Source organism: Lithobates pipiens, unplaced genomic scaffold (genome assembly GCF_037356315.1).
Source record: "Lithobates pipiens isolate NorthernLeopardFrog02 unplaced genomic scaffold, aLitPip1_a1.2 Scaffold_8, whole genome shotgun sequence".
NCBI lineage: Eukaryota > Metazoa > Chordata > Amphibia > Anura > Ranidae > Lithobates > Lithobates pipiens.
The window spans coordinates 55875515-55892582 of record NW_027507903.1 but is presented as its reverse complement, the minus strand read 5'-3'; positions in this window follow the sequence as shown (position 1 = coordinate 55892582).

Here is a 17068-nt window from a genome sequence, read left to right as displayed (position 1 = left end):
TTTCGTAGGGGGGGGGTTGTCTATAGTGTGCCTGTGAAGGGGCGCATGTTTCCCGTGCTTAGAACTGTCCCTGCACAAAGTGTCATTTATGCAGGAAAAAAAGTCCTTTAAAATCACTCGCAGCTATTATGAATTGTCGGCTCCGTAATACAGAGAACACTCATTGAAAGTCATTGATAAAAAAAAAAAAAATAAATGTAAAAAAAAAGCGTGGGGGTCCCCCAAATTCAATTACCAGGCCCTTCAGGTCTGGTATGGATATTAAGGGGAACCCTGCCTCAAATTTAAGAAAAAATTTGACGTGGGGTTCCCCCTAAATATCCATAACCAGACCCTTCAGGTCTGGTATGGATATTAAGGGGAACCCCGCGTCAAATTTAAAAAAAAATTGACGTGGGGTTCCCCCTAAAAATCCATACCAGACCCTTTATCCGAGCACGCAACCTGGCAGGCGGCAGGAAAAGAGGGGGGACAAGAGAGCGGCCCCCCCTCCCTCCTGAACAGTACCAGGCCACATGCCCTCAACATTGGGAGGATGCTTTGGGGGTCCGTGACCCCTCAAAGCACCTTGTCCCCATGTTGATGAGGACAAGGGCCTCATCCCCACAACCCTGGCCGGTGGTTGTGGAGGTCTGCGGGCGGGGGGCTTATCAGAATCTGGAAGCCCCCTTTAACAAGGGGACCCCCAGATCCCGGCCCCCCCCCCCTGTTTGAAATGGTAAGGGGGTACAAAAGTACCCCTACCATTTCACAAAGAAAGTGTAAAAAATGGTTAAATAAAACAAACACACTTTTGAAAAATTCCTTTATTAAAAATAAAAAAATAAAAAAAAGATTCCAGCGGTGGTAATCCACTCTTGCTATCCAGCGACGGACGGTCATCTCTCCAGCGATGTCTCATGTCATCCAGCGCAGCGAATACATCCTTCTTCTGTCTCCTCCACGGAGACACTGCAAGCATTCCGGCGGCTGACGTTTCTTATATACGGAGGGCGGGGCCACCCGTCACCTGACCCCGCCCCCCTCTGACGCAAGGGGAAACCCGGGGTTCCCCGTGACGTATGGGTGACCCCGCCCCCCTCTGATGTAACGGAAACCTGCCTGTGTTACATCAGAGGGGTGCCCTGTGATCGGCGAGTCTATGAGACTCGCCTGATCACTGATCCGAGCAAGGGGTCGATCCCGACCCCTTATCACGTGATCAGCTGTCAGCCAATGACAGCTGATCATGTGATGCAACGGAGCCGGTAATCGGCCATTATTCCTCCTCGCGCTGACAGCGCGAGGAGAAAAAAAAAGAGCCGATCACCGGCGGCCGTGATCGGGACATCAGTCCCGATCACGGCCAGCCCTGCCAGTGCCCACCTGCCCCCTGCCAGTGCCCACCTGCCCCCTGCCAGTGCCACCTTAATAAAACATAAGTGCCCCCGTCAGTGCCACCCAGCAGTGCCCACAGTGCCACCCAGCAGTGCCCACAGTGCCACCCAGCAGTGCCACCCACAGTGCCCACAATCTGCCTCAACAACGGTGCTGCACCCCAGTGCCACATATCCGTGCTCATCAGTGTCATCTACCAGTGCCCATCAGTGCCCAGCAGTGCTGCCCATCAGTGCCCAGCAGTGCCACCTATCAGAGCCACCTATCAGTGCCACCTATCTGTGCCCATCAGTCCCATCTATCAGTGGTACCTATCAGTACCCCTTAGTGCCACCCATCCGTGCCACCCATCCGTGCCACCCATCCATGCCCATCTTTGCCCATCAGTGCCGCCTTATCTGTGCCCATCGGTACTGCCTTATCTGTGCCTATCGGTGCCACCTTATCTGTGCCTATTAGTGCCGCCTTAACTATGCCTATCAGTGCCCGCCAGTGCAGCCTATCAGTGCCCACCAATGCAGCCTATCAGTGCCCACCAGTTCAGCCTATCAGTGCCGCCTCATCAGCGCACTTCAATGAAGGAGAAAAATGACCTGTTTGCAAAATTTTATAACAAACTATTAAACATGATTTTTTTTTTTTTTTTTGCATCTTTTTTTGTTTGTTTAGCAAAAAATAAAACTCCGAGCTGTAATTAAATACCACCAAAAGAAAGCTCTATTTGTGGGAAAAAAATGATAAAAATTTCATTTGGGTACAGTGTTGTATGCCCGCGCAATTGTCATTCAAAGTGCATCAGCGCTGAAAGCTGAAAATTGGTCTGGGACTGAGGGGGGTTTAAGTGCCCAGTAAGCAAGTGGTTAAAGCCTAAAGTATAAGGTCCCCTTATGAGAGTCCTAACCCCCCCATCCCCCCCATCTGATGGGCCCTTGTTAAAAAATGAGGGGGGATGTTTAGGAGAGGTAACCCTCTCCACTTGATTGAGAGCTGAATGCGTAAATAATGTGTGATACTTTGTGAAGCCCCTCCTTAGTTACACTATTGGCAGCCCACCGGACAGGTAAGAAGTGTCATAATAACAAAATGGAAGGACATTTTGACATTCTGCTATTACATAGCAATAAAATGAATATGTTGAAAAAATAAAACTAGCATTTGAAAGTATTGAGGCCCTTACACTACATGCTTTGGTGAATTTGGCCATAAATGTGATCATGAAAAAAGTATTTAGAGTGTGTATTGGGTTGGGTCAAGTCATGAGATAGAAGATTGCTATCAGCTGAGGTAACAGTTGGGGAGAGGGGGGTTACTAATGGAGCACAACTCCAAAAAACAAGAAAAAGGTCACTTTGCATGAATTGAAGCACACACATCACATTTGTAGAGATTTTAGGTTGTTTTTTACGGAAAAGCAATACTATGGAGCTGCCAAAAGACATTGTCAAGCGACTAGACTATAGTTTTAGGGGCCAAGAAGAGCATGGTGGGGAAGTTAGTGAGGCAAATCCGCATGAGGACAAAGGGGCAGAGTATATGAATTAGAGCATATTGCAATGATGGTAATTAGGGAATGAGGAAAGAAATGCAAGACATTAGCAATCATGAAATACATAGAATGTGATGTTTACGGTTAAAAATGAGCATAATATAGTCCTTCAGCAGGAGCTGAATGATGGCAGAACAGGTCTCTGGAATAATGATCCCCAGAGCCTGGGGGGAGATGCCTGTAGAGAACTTGAGGTCCTGAAGGTTTGTCTACGTCCTCATCCTACAGTTTGTGCTGTGCAGGGGTTCTTACTTTGACTTTGACACAAGCCCTTTGGCTTGTGTCAAAGTCAAAGTAAGAACCCCTGCAGAGCACAAGCTGTACGATGAGGACGTAGACGACACATGTTTGGAAAACGGTCGGGTGGTCAGAACGGACACCAGAAAGCAACGCTAAACAGCAAGGCCTGAAAGGACGACCTGAATAGCAGAAGCAAGCAGACACTAAAAAATGCCTTTGAAAGCGTACTATACCAAGATAGAGTCCACAATGAGAAGCAAATACTTAATGACTGCACGCACTGATTATCAGATACGCAAAGACAGGCAGAAACTGAAGAGCAGTAGCGATCTGAATCACTAATCTGAAAAGCATGAATCGTCTTTCACCAAACTTCTACTAAAACACGAGATCAGCAGAAGGAGTACAAAGGGTGCCGGACGTGGTGCTGAACTTCCTTTTTCTAGTCCGGCCGTACACGGCTTACGTCACTGCGTTCTTGGCAACCGCAAAATCAGACAACTTGGCCCGACCGTGTGTATGCAACAGTTTCGGGCACAATCCGTCTGACTCAATCCGACGGGCAAAATCCGACGGATTTGGTTGTCGAAATCTCCGACCGTGTGTATGTGGGCTAAGAGTTTACAAACACTTTAAGTGAGAGAATCCCTGGTTGTCACAAGAACTGTTGTCCCCATTGGAAGATTTCTCCTTCAACTCTAGCCAAACTTCTGGTGAAGGTATGTCTAAGGAACAGGAAATAATATGATACCTCTCTGATGGAGACACAGACAGCAACTAAAGCACATTTATAGTGCCTTGAAAAAGTATTCATACCCTTTGACATTTTCCACATTTTGTCATGTTACAACCAAAAATGTAAATGTATTTTATTGAGATTTTATGTGATAGACCAACACAAAGTGGCACATAATTGTGAAGTGGAAGGAAAATGGTAAATGGTCTTCAAATATATATAATAAATATAAAATAAATATGTGAAAAGTGTGGTGTGTATTCAACCCCACTGAGTCACTACTTTGTAGAACCACCTTTCCCTGCAATTACAGCTGCAAGTCTTTTTTTTCTACCAGCTTTGCACATCTAGAGAGTAGCATTTTTGCCCATTCTTCTTTGCAGAATAGCTCAAGCTCTTTTAGATTGGATGGAGAGCGTCTGTAAACAGCAATTTTCAAGTCTTGCTACAGATTCTCAATTAGTTTTAGGTCTGGACTTTGGGCAATTCTAACACATGAATATTCTTTGATCCAAACCATTCCATTGTAGCTCTGGCTGTATGTTTAGGGCCATTGTCCTGCTGGAAGGTGAACCTCCACCCCAGTCTTTTGCAGACTCTAACAGGTTTTCTTCTACGATTGCACTGTATTTGGCTCTATCCAACTTCCCATCAACTCTGACCAGCTTCCCTCTCCCTGCAGAAGACACAACATGATGATGCCACTACCATGTTTCACGGTAGCGGAAGGTGTGTTCAGGGTGATGTGCAGTGTTAGTTTTCCACTACACATAGTGTTTTGCTTTTAGGCCAAATAGTTCAATCTTGGTCTCATCTGACCAGAGCGCCTTCTTCCACATTTGCTGGGTTACCCACTGGCTTCTCATGAACTGCAAATGGGACTTCTTATGGATATCTTTCAACAATGGCTTTCTTTTTGCTTCTCTTCCATAAAGGTCAGATTTGTGGAGTGCACGACTAATAGTTGTCCTGTTGACAGATTCTCCCACCTGAGCTGTGGATCTGCAGCACCTCCAGAGTCACCATGGGCCTCTTGGCTGCTTTTCTGATTAATGCTCTCCTTGCCCGGCCTGTCAGTTTAGGTGGACAGCCATGTCTTGGTAGGTTTGCAGTTGTGCCATACTCTTTCCATTTTCGGATGATGGATTGAACAGTGCTCCATGAGATGTTCAAAGCTTGGGAGATTGTTTTATAACATAACCCTGCTTTAAACTTCTCCACAACTTTATCCCTGACCTGTCTGCTGTGTTCCTTGGCCTTCATTATGCTATTTATTCACTAAAGTGCTCTAACAAACCTCAGAGGGATTCACAGAACAGCTGCATTTATTGTGAGATTAAATTACACCCTGGGGGCTCTATTTATGAATTAGGTGTCTTCTGAAGGCAATTGGTACCACTAGATTTTAGTTAGGGGTATCAGAGTAAAGGAGGCTGAATACAAATACACGCCACAGTTTTCAGAAATGTATTTGCAAACAATTTTGAAAAACATTTATTATTTTCCTTTCACTTCACAATTATGTGTCACTTTGTGTTGGTCTATCACATAAAATCCCAATAAAATACATTTACGTTTTTGTTTGTGACATGACAAAATGTGGAAAACTTCAAGGGGTACTGCCATGTACCTGATAGGAGACTAAGTTGATGAGGTTGGCCTCTCTTATATCTCCACGAGTGCCTGATGTGGATGATTCCAGGCCTGCAGATTGTCAGGGTTCTGGAGACTGGAGTATGCAGCGATGTGCAGAGCTGGAGCAGGAGACAGTCAGGCAGGCACCCGAGGGTTAACAGAAGCCAGGATCATAGACAGAAGCAGTCTCAGGAATAGCCAGGGTCATCAGCATGCGGGATAGCGGGGTACCAAATCATAGAGAGAGCCAGAGTCAGGAATGGAGCTGGGTCAGAGGTGAGCAGCAGAACAGGAACAGGATACACAGCCAAGGTCAAAGAACAAGCCAGGTCAGAAACTAGAAGAGCACACAGGATCAGATCAGGATACAGGACACAGCGAAGATCAGTCAGCACAGGATAGGAGGCTAGACTCCCTTTAAATAGGCCGTCTGGTGCCAAAATAATCTTATGCCTTGGTGCGTGCGCATGCGCACCCACGATCGCGGACTCTCGTGCACTAGCGCACGCCGTTCTTTGGCAAACTCTATGCGCTTGCGCACATCTATGTGCCAGACGTCTCACAGGGATTTCCTGACAGGTATGAATACTTTTTTAAGGCACTGTACTTAGCAAAGTGCACTGTGGTTTGTTTTATTGAGCTGTATGATTTTCTGTCCTGGTGACACCAGATTTTTCCTATTCCTTGACAGAGGCAGGAAGTGAAGAGAAATCTCTGCAATAAGGATGCAGACGACAATAAAAGCTTGAAAAAAGGTTCTAATGCTTTCCCAGACTGTCAAAGCCATTAACAACATTTTGACAGGATTTGGTTTTGGTTTAAATAACAATCAACCCTGAACATGCTATTAAAATGTATATGTGTAAAAATGAAAAAATGTAAATTAATTCAGGGTGGAGAAGGAAAAAAATTCTACCTGCTACGATATCGTTGTAGCAAGCTGGGAGAATGAACATGTTAACAGATTAATTCTTTTGATGTTTCTTCCCCTTTATCTCTTTATTAGCACTGTCAGTCTGTGACAAGGATGATTCCATTCACAAAGAAAGGTGATAGCCTGGTATCAACAGGTGCCTTACCAGAAACAGCAGATATGTATTTATTAGAGTTCATGTAGACGATCGTTCAAGTGGAACGTAGCCTTTTCATTGAAATGCAGCATTGCTCAAACATATGCTTATAAATGCAAAATGCAGAAAATGCTGCGTATGACCTGCTTTGACTGAAATCCAAACTCATCTCAATAGGACCTACTGCGTGCAATGAAATGCAATGCAAAGCTGGTCAAATGCATCCTCTGAACTGTCTTCTACACTACTCATTTGTGGTCAACTTGAATCTGCTGACCTGCCTTTGACATACACCCACCTTGCTAGCAGGGCCGGTGCTTAATTATCTTGCGCCGTAGGCAAGTCTAATACCCCTCCACCCCTTTGCCCAGCTGAAGTGTTGTTAGTCTTGCCTAGGGCTGCACAGGTGATAGGATCAGAGAGCAGACTCACCAGACAGCTAGGTTCAGAGTCCTGCCAACTCATCTGTACCTGCCTCCTCCGCTGACCTCATGCCTGCCTCCTCCACCTCCCCAGCTGTGCCCGCCTCCTCTGCTGACCTCATGCCCACCTCCTCCACCTCCCCAGCTGTGCCTGCTTTCCTCTGCTGACCCCATGCCCACTTCCTCTGACCCCCAGCTGTGTCTGCCTCCTCTGCCAACCTCATACCTGCCTCCTCTGCCTTCCCTCCTCCACCTCGTTCCCTCCTGGCCAGGGGAAGGTGGAAGTCAGCGAGTCGTGGTTGCATCCCCCAAGCAGCAGTTTGCCCTAGGCAGATGCCTAGTTCGCCTAGCGGGAGCACTGGCCCTGCTTGCTAGTACCATGTTGGACCCCTTTTGCCTTCAGAACTGCCTTAATTCTATGTACAGTATGTTGTATGTTATAATCCTATGTTTTAGCATAGCAATACTTAACCACCTGCCAACCGCTCACAGTAAATATATCATGTGAGTGGGAGGCAGGTGCAGGCTCGGTGATGTACTGGTACATCACTGAACACATGCACACTGGCGTTCCCCAAACCCATGACCACTGTGTCTGGTGGACACAGCTGATAACGGTAATTGGAACCCAGCCACTGTGAGTAGCCCGGGTTATGTGATTGCTATGATTGATCATAGTAATCATATGATTACAATGTGAACATGTCATGAATGGCTTCCTTCCATTAACAATGTGTTTTGGTTATTATTGTGATGTTGTGATTGACCCACAGCTATCACATGGGACAATCACAGCACCATGTACCGTGTGATTACCTGTAGCCAATCACAGATCACAACAGTAAGCAAGTTGTCATGAACATGTAAAAATGCATATAAAAACAAAGGAGAAGGCCTTCAAAAAATACAAGGTTGAGGAGTCATCATCAGTATTCAGACTTTGTAAAGAATGCAACAAGAAATGTAAGGGTGCAATTAGGTCGGCTAATATAGAACACAAAAGACACATAGTGGAGGAGAGAAAAAAAAATCCCAAGAAATTCTTTAAGTATGTAAACAGTAAAAAAGGGAGGTCAGACCATATTGGCCCCATAAAGAATGAGGAAGGACATCTGGTTACAAAGGATGGGGAGATGGCGAAGGTTTTGAATTTATTCTTCTCCTCAGTTTTTACAAGGGAATCGAGGGGCTTCAGTAACCAAAACTGCAGTGTGACACATCACAGGAAGCACCTCTATGGTTAACAGAGGACAGAATTAAAATTAGACTTGGGAAACTTAACATTAATAAATCACCAGGACCAGATGGCTTGCATCCGAGAGTACTACGGGAACTTAGTCAAGTAATTGCCAGACCATTGTTCCTAATTTCTACTGACAGTCTACTAACTGAAATGGTACCAGATGATTGGAAAAAAAGCCAATGTAGCACCAATATTTAAAAAGGGCGCAAAATACATCCCCGGGAATTACAGACCAGTTAGCCTAACAAAAATAGTATGCAAGCTCTTGGAGGGGATGATAAGGGACTATATACAAGATGTTAGTAATGAGAAAAATATCAATAGCAGTAATCAGTATGGATTCATGAAGAATTGTTCTTGCCAAACCAATCTATTACCTTCTATGAGGAGGTGAGTTGCCATCTAGATAAAGGAAGGCCCGTAGACATGGTGTATCTGGATTTTGCAAAAGCATTTGACACTGTTCCCCATAAACATTTACTGTACAAAATAAGGTCCATTGGCATGGACCATAGGGTGAGTACATGGATTGAAAACTGGCTACAAGGGCGAGTTCAGAGGGTGGTGATAAATGGGGAGTACTCGGAATGGTCAGAGACGGGTAGTGGGGTCCCCCAAGATTCTGTGCTGGGGCCAATCCTATTTATTTTGTTCATAAATGACCTGGAGGATGGGGTAAACAGTTCAATCTCTTTATTTGCAGACGTTACTAAGCTAAGAAGGGCAACTTCTCAGCAGGAGGTAGAAACCTTACAAAAAGATCTCAACAAATTAATGGGGTGGCAACTACATGGCAAATGAGGTTTAATGTAGAAAAAATTTAAATAATGCATTTGGGTGGCAAAAATATGAATGAAATCTTTACACTGGGGGGAGAACCTCTGGGGGAATCTAGGATGAAAAAGGACCTGGGGGTCCTAGTAGATGATAGGCTTAGCAATGGTATGCAATACCAAGCTGCCAAAATATTGGCATGCATTAAAAAGGGGATCAACTCCAGAGATAAAACAATAATTCTCCCGCTCTACAAGATTCTGGTCCGGCCGCACTCTGTATGGCTATTTCAGTCATATATTAGAGATCTGCAATATAGATGACCATATGGCCGCAACTTCTCGGACACCTTTACACACTATTAGGGATGAGCTTCGTGTTCGAGTCGAACGTAAGTTCGACTCGAACATTGGTCGTTCGTGCGTTCGCCGAATTCCGAACGTTTGGGCCGTTCGCAGCAAAATTCGTGTGGCCCACAATGCACTGCGATGGCGCAATGCATTGCTGGCTCACGATTGGCCAAGCATGCACTGTGACCCCGCATGCTTGGCCAATCGCAGCGCCAGCAGCGAGGAGAGCCATGGTTGGCCACAGGCATCCTGCCTGTGGCCAATCATAGCTCAGGCTGTGTAGTGCACGCCCCACACTATATAAGGCCGCCTTTGAGGCGGCCTCGTGTAGTGTGTTAGTTAGCATCTGAAGCAGTGGGTGTTCTGTGTACCTTCAACACAGTTACACACCAATCGTTTTTGGCTGATTTACTATCTTGCTCTTGTGTAGTGGTTACTGTCTGTGCCCTGACCGCAGTATACACCACTATATTCACCTCACCTATATAGCTAGTGATCTAGCTTTAATAATAGAGCTTGCAGTCAGTAGTGTTAGTGCGTGCTGTCTGCGTGCTCTGTACCCAGTACATACCACTATATCCACCTACATAGCTGTTCTCTATTTGAGCCCAATTGCCATCTGCAGGAGTTATTGGAAGTTGTGTGTGCTTCCAGCACAGCACAGCACAGTATACATCTGTATATACCCCTTTAACTCTGCTGTTTTCTGGTTATTGTCTGCGTGCCCTGACCGCAGTATACACCGTGATATTCACCTCACCTATATAGCTAGTGGTCCATCTTTAACAATAGAGCTTGCAGTCAGTAGTGTCACTCAGGAGATAGTGCATGCTGTCTGCGTGCTCTGTACCCAGTACATACCGCTATAATCCACCTACATAGCTGTTCTCTATTTGGGCCCAATTGTCATCTGCAGGAGTTATTGGAAGTTGTGTGTGCTTCCAGCACAGCACAGCACAGTATACATCTGTATATACCCCTTTAACTCTGCTGTTTTCTGGTTATTGTCTGCGTGCCCTGACCGCAGTATACACCGTGATATTCACCTCACCTATATAGCTAGTGGTCCATCTTTAACAATAGCGCTTGCAGTCAGTAGTGTCACTCAGGAGATAGTGCGTGCTGTGTGCCTGCTCTGTACCCAGTACATACCGCTATTATCCACCTACATAGCTGTTCTCTATTTGGGCCCAATTGTCATCTGCTGGAGTTATTGGAAGTTGTGTGTGCTTCCAGCACAGCACAGCACAGTATACATCTGTATATACCCCTTTAACTCTGCTGTTTTCTGGCTATTGTCTGCGTGCCCTGACCGCAGTATACACCGTGATATTCACCTCACCTATATAGCTAGTGGTCCATCTTTAACAATAGAGCTTGCAGTCAGTAGTGTCACTCAGGAGATAGTACGTGCTGTCTGCGTGCTCTGTACCCAGTACATACCGCTATAATCCACCTACATAGCTGTTCTCTATTTGGGCCCAATTGTCATCTGCAGGAGTTATTGGAAGTTGTGTGTGCTTCCAGCACAGCACAGCACAGTATACATCTGTATATACCCCTTTAACTCTGCTGTTTTCTGGTTATTGTCTGCGTGCCCTGACCGCAGTATACACCGTGATATTCACCTCACCTATATAGCTAGTGGTCCATCTTTAACAATAGAGCTTGCAGTCAGTAGTGTCACTCAGGAGATAGTGCGTGCTGTGTGCCTGCTCTGTACCCAGTACATACCGCTATAATCCACCTACATAGCTGTTCTCTATTTGGGCCCAATTGTCATCTGCAGGAGTTATTGGAAGTTGTGTGTGCTTCCAGCACAGCACAGCACAGTATACATCTGTATATACCCCTTTAACTCTGCTGTTTTCTGGTTATTGTCTGCGTGCCCTGACCGCAGTATACACCGTGATATTCACCTCACCTATATAGCTAGTGGTCCATCTTTAACAATAGCGCTTGCAGTCAGTAGTGTCACTCAGGAGATAGTGCGTGCTGTGTGCCTGCTCTGTACCCAGTACATACCGCTATTATCCACCTACATAGCTGTTCTCTATTTGGGCCCAATTGTCATCTGCTGGAGTTATTGGAAGTTGTGTGTGCTTCCAGCACAGCACAGCACAGTATACATCTGTATATACCCCTTTAACTCTGCTGTTTTCTGGCTATTGTCTGCGTGCCCTGACCGCAGTATACACCGTGATATTCACCTCACCTATATAGCTAGTGGTCCATCTTTAACAATAGAGCTTGCAGTCAGTAGTGTCACTCAGGAGATAGTACGTGCTGTCTGCGTGCTCTGTACCCAGTACATACCGCTATAATCCACCTACATAGCTGTTCTCTATTTGGGCCCAATTGTCATCTGCAGGAGTTATTGGAAGTTGTGTGTGCTTCCAGCACAGCACAGCACAGTATACATCTGTATATACCCCTTTAACTCTGCTGTTTTCTGGTTATTGTCTGCGTGCCCTGACCGCAGTATACACCGTGATATTCACCTCACCTATATAGCTAGTGGTCCATCTTTAACAATAGAGCTTGCAGTCAGTAGTGTCACTCAGGAGATAGTGCGTGCTGTCTGCGTGCTCTGTACCCAGTACATACCGCTATAATCCACCTACATAGCTGTTCTCTATTTGGGCCCAATTGTCATCTGCAGGAGTTATTGGAAGTTGTGTGTGCTTCCAGCACAGCACAGCACAGTATACATCTGTATATACCCCTTTAACTCTGCTGTTTTCTGGTTATTGTCTGCGTGCCCTGACCGCAGTATACACCGTGATATTCACCTCACCTATATAGCTAGTGGTCCATCTTTAACAATAGAGCTTGCAGTCAGTAGTGTCACTCAGGAGATAGTGCGTGCTGTCTGCGTGCTCTGTACCTAGTACATACTGCTATAATCCACCTACATAGCTGTTCTCTATTTGGGCCCAATTGTCATCTGCAGGAGTTATTGGAAGTTGTGTGTGCTTCCAGCACAGCACAGCACAGTATACATCTGTATATACCCCTTTAACTCTGCTGTTTTCTGGTTATTGTCTGCGTGCCCTGACCGCAGTATACACCGTGAGATTCACCTCACCTATATAGCTAGTGGTCCATCTTTAACAATAGAGCTTGCAGTCAGTAGTGTCACTCAGGAGATAGTGCGTGCTGTCTGCGTGCTCTGTACCCAGTACATACCGCTATAATCCACCTACATAGCTGTTCTCTATTTGGGCCCAATTGTCATCTGCAGGAGTTATTGGAAGTTGTGTGTGCTTCCAGCACAGCACAGTACAGTATATATCTGTATATACCCCTTTAACTCTGCTGTTTTCTGGTTATTGTCTGCGTGCCCTGACCGCAGTATACACCGTGATATTCACCTCACCTATATAGCTAGTGGTCCATCTTTAATAATAGCGCTTGCAGTCAGTAGTGTCACTCAGGAGATAGTGCGTGCTGTCTGCGTGCTCTGTACCCAGTACATACCGCTATAATCCACCTACATAGCTGTTCTCTATTTGGACCCAATTGTCATCTGCAGGAGTTATTGGAAGTTGTGTGTGCTTCCAGCACAGCACAGTATACATCTGTATATACCCCTTTAACTCTGCTGTTCTATAAAAAAGGCATCTGCAGGAGATAGTGGGTGTTGTGTGCCTACAGCACAATATAAACTACCCAACTACTGTTTTACCCAACTCCCTTCAGGCCATTACCATGTCTGGAAGGCCAGCAAGGAGAGGCAGACAGGCACGAGCCGATAAAAGAGGGCAAGCAGGCTCTGTGTCTAGAGACAACAGTGCTGGTCGTGGACGCGGTGCATTGTCATCAGCACGTGGCCATGGGACATGCTTGTCCTTCTTTTCTGCAGCTGGACATGTTGAACCGCAACATGCCAATGACTTGGTAGAGTGGATGACCAAGCCCTCTTCATCCTCCTCATCCTCTCTCACCCAGTCTCAGGGTAGTAGCAAAGCAGCTGCCAACGCATCGTCTTCCCTCCTCTCAATGTCATCATCAGTGACTCCTTCCCTAGACCCACCACGTCCTCCTGAGGAGTCTCCTGAACTCTTTGAGCACAGTGTTGGGTACATGCTCCAGGAGGATGCCCAGTGTTTGGTGGGCTCTGATGATGACACTCAGCTAGAGGAAGGCAGTAGCGTGAGCGCAGAGAGAGAGGATGCTCAAGAAGCACAGCAATCTGGCAGTCATGTTCCACAAGCTGCAGCATACTGCCAGGTTTGCTACAGCGATGAAGAGGGAGGGGATGATGAGGGCACTGACTCCACGTGGGTGCCTGGAAGGAGGGAGGAGGAGGAGGAGGAGGAGGAGGAGGAGGCACATGTCCAACGAGGCAGGATGCCCTCCGGGGGCCAGCTTAGGGGCAGCACACCGACTGAATCACACCGCAGAGCTCCGCCTGCGCAGAGCGCTTCCTCTGCGCGTTATTCTAAAAGTTCTTTGGTGTGGGCCTTTTTTGAGACGAGTGCATCAGATCGCACCGCTGCTATTTGCAACATATGTCTCAAGCGTATCTCACGTGGCCAAAACATCAGCCGCTTGGGCACCACATGCTTGACCAGACATATGTTGACCTGCCATGCAGCTTGTTGGCAAGCGTACCTCAAAGACCCACACCAAAGAACAAAGCGGACCTCTCCTTGCTCCTCATCAGCTGGCATCTCCAACCCCACTAGACCTTCAGTCCTCTCTGAAACCTGCTCTGAGAGGAATGAAGGTGTAGAATTAGGTGTGTCACAGCCAAGTGCTTCTGGGAACTCTGCTAGTGGTACATCCACATCCGATTATAGCAGGCAAATGTCCCTGCCCCAGCTGCTGGACCGGCGGAAGAAGTTTACTCCCAGCCATCCACATGCCCAGCGGTTGAATGCTAGCTTGGCTAAATTGCTAGCACTTGAACTGCTGCCTTTTCAGTTGGTAGACTCGGCCCCCTTCCGTGAGTTTGTACAATGTGCGGTTCCTCAGTGGCAGGTCCCCAAACGCCACTTTTTCTCACGGAAGGCGATTCCGGCTCTCTACCGGCATGTGGAAGGCAATATCCTTGCCTCGCTGGACAGGGCGGTCAGCGGTAAGGTGCATATTACCGCTGACTCATGGTCCAGCAGGCATGGACAGGGACGTTACCTGTCTTTCACGGCCCATTGGGTCACTCTTCTGGCTGCTGGGAAGGATGCAGGACAAGGTGCAGTAGTGTTGGAGGTTGTTCCGCCACCACGCCTCCAAAATGCTACTATTGGTTGTGACACACCTCTCTCCTCCACCCCCTCCTCTTCTTCTTCCTCCATGGCCTCTTCCAGTGCTCTGTCCTCAGAACCAGCGGTGCTCCGTAGGCGTTCCAGGGGCTACGCAAGTACGCAGGCAAAACGATGCCATGCCGTGCTTGCGCTGGTTTGTTTGGGGGACAGGAGCCACACTGGGGCGGATGTTTTGTCAGCTCTGCAGGGGCAGGCCGAGAGGTGGTTGACGCCACGCCAGCTTAAGCCAGGAATGGTGGTTTGCGACAATGGCACCAACCTCCTCTCCGCCCTCCGACAGGGACAACTGACCCATGTGCCCTGTGTAGCTCACGTCCTTAACCTGGTGGTGCAGCGGTTCTTGGGCAGGTACCCCGGCTTACAGGATGTCCTGAAGCAGGCCAGGAGAGTCTGTGTGCATTTCCGCCGAGCATTTAATGCCTGTGCTCGGCTGGCTGAGCTCCAAAAGGAGTTGAACCTGCCCAAGAACCGCCTTATATGTGACATGCCCACCAGATGGAACTCAACATTGGCCATGCTGCAGTGGCTGCACACGCAGCAGAGGGCCATCAATGAGTACCTGTGCGACTACGGCACCAGGACAGGGTCAGGGGAGCTTGGTTTTTTCTCACCACGCCAGTGGGGCATGATCAGGGATGCATGCACTGTCCTGTCACCGTTTGAGGAGGCCACAAGGATGGTGAGCAGTGACAGTGCATGCATCAGTGACACTGTACCTCTTGTCCACCTCTTGGAGCATACGCTGCGTGGAATAATGGACAGGGCACTTGAGGCAGAACAGAGGCAGGAAGAGGAGGACTTCCTTGCCTCTCAAGGCCCCCTTTATCCAGACAGTGTTCCTGCTGTGCCACCCATCACACAGGAAGAGGGTGAGGAGGAGGAAGAGGAGGAGGAGGATGATTGTGTCAGCATGGAGGTGGAGGCTGGCACTCAGCATCAGCAGCAGCAGTCTTATAGGGATGATTTACAGTCCCAAGAAACACGTGGACTTGTACGTGGCTGGGAGGAGGTAGCTGCGGATCATGTTGTCCTTAGTGACCCAGAGGACTCCGGACCGAATGCCTCAGCTAACCTACGCTGCATGGCCTCCCTGATCCTGCAAAGCCTGCGGAAGGATCCTCGTATTCTTCGGATCAAGGAGAGGGACCATTACTGGCTGGCCACTCTCCTTGATCCACGGTACAAGGGTAAGGTTGCCGACCTTATCTTGCCATCACAGAGGTAGCAGAGGATGAGACATCTGCGGGAGGCCTTGCAGAAAGCTCTGTGCAACGCGTTCCCAGAGACTGGGAGGTCACAAACTCCTGGTCCTGGACAACGTGTTGCTGAGGCATCAGTCAGAAGGAGCGGTGGAGAAGGTGGCCGTCTGACTGATGCTTTCAGACAATTTTTTAGTCCGCAGCCCCAAGGTATGATTGGTTCCAGCACCCATCGCCAGCGTCTAATTTACATGGTGCAGGAATACCTAGGGGCAAGGTCAGACTTGGACACCTTTCCCACTGAAAATCCTCTGGCTTACTGGGTCTTGAGGATGGATCACTGGCCAGAGCTTGCACAGTATGCAATTGAGCTACTGGCCTGTCCTGCATCCAGCGTTCTTTCGGAACGCACCTTCAGTGCTGCTGGTGGCTTCGTTACCGATCACAGGGTGCGCCTGTCCACCGAATCAGTTGATCGACTGACCTTCATCAAGATGAATCAGTCTTGGATCACCCACAGCTACCAAGCACCTGAAGCTGATGTAACCGAATAATTTTTTTTGAAATACCACATCCCTTCAAGACTGCCTATGCTGATGCTGAGTGACTGTCCTGTTATGTTGATTGTCTATCCTCTTCCTCCTCCGCTGATATGTTGGAAGAACATTTTTGGTTCTGGGTGATGCCAGCAGCCCAATTTTTCTGCCCCTGTTTAACAGGGGCGTTTAAGTACAATTTTTGATGCAATGCTTTGCAGCAGGGCTAATTCCTGCAATAAAACTAGAGTATATGGCAGAGGTTGCAGTGTGATGGCACCAGTGCCTAAGGCCCAATTTTTCTGCCCCTGTTTAACAGGGGCGTTTAAGTACAATTTTTGATGCAATGCTTTGCAGCAGAGCTAATTCCTGCAATAAAACTAGAGTATATGGCAGAGGTTGCAGTGTGATGGCACCAGTGCCTAAGGCCCAATTTTTCTGCCCCTGTTTAACAGGGGCGTTTAAGTACAATTTTTGATGCAATGCTTTGCAGCAGGGCTAATTCCTGCAATAAAACTAGAGTATATGGCAGAGGTTGCAGTGTGATGGCACCAGTGCCTAAGGCCCAATTTTTCTGCCCCTGTTTAACAGGGGCGTTTAAGTACAATTTTTGATGCAATGCTTTGCAGCAGGGCTAATTCCTGCAATAAAACTAGAGTATATGGCAGAG